Genomic DNA, 4411 nt, shown 5'->3' with positions numbered 1-4411 from the left:
TTTTATATCTAGAAACACTTAAAATCCTCTATGTTACCCAGTTGCTGAATATGTAGAAATAGCTATTTCTAATTGCACAGCTTGCAAAGACAATCTTGAAAATATAATATAATTCTGTACATTAGCTTTTACTACCAGTTCATCTAAAACATGCAGTTAGTAAAAAAGAGACTACTAAAATGGGAGCATGGAGTTGTCTCAGTGACCAGCACGTAAACAGTCTCAGCTCTGGACCACCAATAAGCATTTTCAGTGACTAGCTGGCCACTGGCAAGTGCCACTTCTAATCACTTAGTTAACTTTGGAAGGGGGAAAAAAAAACCAACAAAACAACACTTCAAAATGTTGTGCATGACCCTGATTCTTACCTTTCATATACTGAGAATACTCTTTTCTCTAGATTCAACCTATTTTGGATTCACACATTACTAACAGAATTATTCATAAAAACAGACTTCTATGAAAACAATTTCAGGTTTTTTTATTAGATAATTATCATTAGCTACAAAGTACTAGATGACTACAATTCCTCAGCTAGATCATTACATGCATATTCCATTTGATTCAGAATAAACGTCACACGCTCCTTCACTCAAGCTCTCAGTTATAATTATTAAAGTCTTAAGAACCAGCTCTGAATAAAATTAAAGAAAAATACCCCACAAACTTTCACGTTTTGTAAAAGTTGAATCAAGTTCCAAAAGATTTAAGTCTAAGGGGAGAGTTGAGGTTTTTGGGGGGGTCTGGTTATTGCATGTAGTAAGGTATGTAGATCAGGAATTAAGAGTGGTGTCAAAATGCTATATGGAATAAAGTTTCCAATTTCTCTATTTCAGCACAAATTAAAGGAAAAAGTGTTTCTGATACTTTTCTTGAATTATATGCAGTACACTTAATTACAAACTAGCATTTATTGCCTCAATATGAGAGTGGAATGACTCCTGTTTGATCTTATCTTACACCGCAGCACCTTAGAGGATCCTATTCTTTTCCTGCTGGAATCATTTGCTTATATAGCTTATATTTCCTTTTTCTCCATTTGTACTATTGTGGGAAAGCAGATATGAACCTCGCTGATTTGATCTGTCTAAGCTAAAGATGTGCATAAACTTCTACAGCGCAGATGGCTCTGATTATGGCTTTTATAGAGCCATCGTGAAAGGAGCCAGAATTTACCCCAACATATATTTCCATGTCGCAATAGGCATGAGGGCACTGATGAAACAATATTCACTGTGATACTAAAATTTAATAAAGAAGAAAAATGCATTGATTTCTTTCAATGATCCATATCATTATTCAGTATGGAGAAATCACCTGTTTAAAACTTTCAGCACTCCCTTGCCTGTTGATAGCAGCAGACTGTTGCTTTCTCTGCAAGAGTAAGATTGTTGGGATTTCTGCTTCGTACCTGCTGCCCACCTTTCATTGTACTTGCAGCACCAGTTTTATTTGTAACATAAGTATTTAACACGTAAGTCAGGAAGCATTTTCTCTTTAGTTGTTGTAAGTCTCAGGAAAGCTGTCTGACCCAGTCAGCTTTCAGTTAAAGCAAGATCTTTGCACTGCTAGTTTTGATCTCCCTGTTCTTTAGAAAGGAAAATTGAAAGTGCTGACATAAAAAGATTAAATCATATTAAACAGAAACAAAGAAACTGTCAGCTTTACTACTTATTAGGAAAAGACCAGGAAAGCAATATTCTTACCTAAATTGGATTTAGACTGATCTAGGAGTTGAGCAGTTACAGCAAGAGTCAGAGTCAACTCCCTAATTTATGAGATTTCAGACCCCAATGATTCAAATTTCACAAGGACAAACAAGCTCAAAAAAAGTGCCCAATTTCTCTGCTGGAAATCACATTCCACATCTTCCACTACCCTGAGGGAAATTTATCATCTTTGGTCATGATGGAACCAAACCAGAGAAATAAGTTCTCTCTTTTCAGGACAAAAATCTATACAGAAATTTAATATGTAGCAGAATTCAAACTGATAAGTCATGAGTTTTGCCATCCTGTCCACTACTACCACCACCACCCCTCCACCTCCACTGAATTTGTGGCCCTTTGATTGCAGGTTCAGACCTACAGTTTATTTTTGCCCACCTCATTCTATAATTGTATGAAAACTAAATTAGGGCATGAAACAATCTGTTCTATGGTTGGCGGAAGCCCTTCTTTTGCCTTAGATAATGGAATAGTCCCTTAAAAGTATGAAAATCATCTCCCCAGTTTTAGTGTTGAGCATTTCAGACATTCAGTTGATTTTCTAATTTTGAGCTTAATTCTACTTTATCATTCAGGGTGAAGGGCACACTTTCATAGTCAGATAAATTTCCAGTTGAAAAAACATGAAGTTTCCCTAACAAAAATCTCACAAGAGAAGTTATTGTTTAAAATCCTCAGCTGTCTTTGATTCAAAATCCAGGGGTGTTAGAAGAAGAGATATTTCTGTGTGATTTATGAATTCAATGATTCTTTCATCATTAACATATAAATGACCTTTTCTGTCCAGATTCCTAGTTTAGGAATTTATTTTTAAAAAAAAACCAAAACAACAACACACAAAACCCAAAAATCTTCAAAAGACTTTTCTTGAAACTTACATACTTCAGGAATGCAGCAAATCAAGGAGATGGAAAATATCCTCTGAGCCAGAACCCAGTACACTTGACCTTCTTCAGCCATAAAGGATTGGTAGACAGACATTGTTTGCTACTTGCCTGAATTAAATTGGGTCTCCTGAGATGCATATGAAGCAATTTAAAAAAAGAAAAATGCTGTTAACCAAATTTACTTAACCATCAATCTGAAGTAAACCTTATTTACTGTATTCATCTATTAAACTAATATAATCATTTGCATTTTAATCAGAAAAAATGACATTTAATTAGTGTTACAAAGCCAAACCCTGAGAAAGCTCCCCTATCTAAGCATACAGCTAGGCCACCATTTTTCAGTCTCACCACAGTGAGTCTTGTACGCTTTTATGCTTCCCTTGGTCTAAGCGAGCTTCAGGACTGTTTTATTAATTCAACTCCCTGGCACACTTCCGAAGCAGGAATAGGCACTCTTGTCACAATTTCATACAAATGGGGCCTTCTTGCTCAGCTGCCTTACACCCTGAGAACTGGCACCATCTCCTTCCCCAAATCCATCCTCTAAATTTCCTTGGATACAGTTCTTTTTTTTTTAAGGACTTGTGATGGTTGAGAGATAGTAGTTTACAAACAAAACAAAAAACCAAAGAAAGCCAATCAATCATAATGTCAGCAATTTACAGATCTAGACATACCAATAGAAAAAATAAAAAGCCCTGCGCACATGTTCTTGCCATACTTTCCCTTCTATTTTTTTCCTCTGAGCAAGAGCTCCAGAAATGTTCTCCTGTTGAGTGGTTTCAGACTATGACTCAAAGATGCTTGGCTGTGCCTTGTATATTCAGTTTTTTCCACCCCAAGATCCTGAAATGAAGCAGGACACTTTTATGATAGCATACCCCTGTTTCTGCCCAGATTTCCTGCATCTGCCTTCTTTTTCTTTCACCTCCATTATTTCTTTCACACTTTGCTTTATAGGATTGACCTTTTTTTGTTCTGACTGGGGACCTTAGAAACTTTCCACTCCCAGCCTCATGCAGAAATTAAAGACAGCCGGTTTCACCTCAAACACAATCCCACTGTGCCATGGCATTTCTACCAGGATGGTGACTGTTGCGGTTTAACGGCCCTTCAGTGCTCTGGATCTTGAGGAGCATGGCAGAGTTCTGATATTATGCAGCAGACTGTATATACCAAACCATTCTAATGATAAAGCCGTTTCATAAGCTCGCTCACTCTGATCCATATGTACATGCACACAAAGTCTGTAAATCCTCACTTTTTTTAATTTTTCCAGGATTTAATTTCACCTTCATAGAAATAGGTAACCGGAGTTCTGACTTTAAAAAAGCATAGTGGGCCAAAAACACACCAACAAATCAAGCCTCAAGAAACAGTCTTCTGAGTCAGCTTGCAAAGCCTAAAACACAAATATATATTTTTTAATATTTCTTCACTGTACAGTAGGGAATTAGAATAGCAGCCCTGCAAAATTGTCCATTTAAAATCAAATTCTTCCATCTCAAAGTACACTTCCCCCTCCCCTGCCCACCCCAGAATTATATTGCAGCAATTCACTTCTAAGTCACCGGTTCTACAATTTCAACTATCAGACAACACAGTCCAATGAAAGTAGCATCAGCTACTTCTCACAGGAGCCCCAAAGACTTATTTTGGAAGAGGCAGCAATTTACTCCAAAATTTTTTCATAATTTTTTTCTCCCACCACAATACACAAGGAGATTTTATTCATTAAATGTTCATTTCTTTTACGCATGTACAGGCTTAAGGCTGCGGCATGAGCGTGTCTGA

The sequence above is a fragment of the Aptenodytes forsteri genome, unplaced genomic scaffold, assembly GCF_000699145.1.
Source record: "Aptenodytes forsteri isolate BGI_AS27 unplaced genomic scaffold, ASM69914v1 Scaffold194, whole genome shotgun sequence".
Taxonomy (NCBI): domain Eukaryota; kingdom Metazoa; phylum Chordata; class Aves; order Sphenisciformes; family Spheniscidae; genus Aptenodytes; species Aptenodytes forsteri.
The sequence above is the reverse complement of the archived record's forward strand: the minus strand, read 5'-3'. Positions refer to the sequence as shown.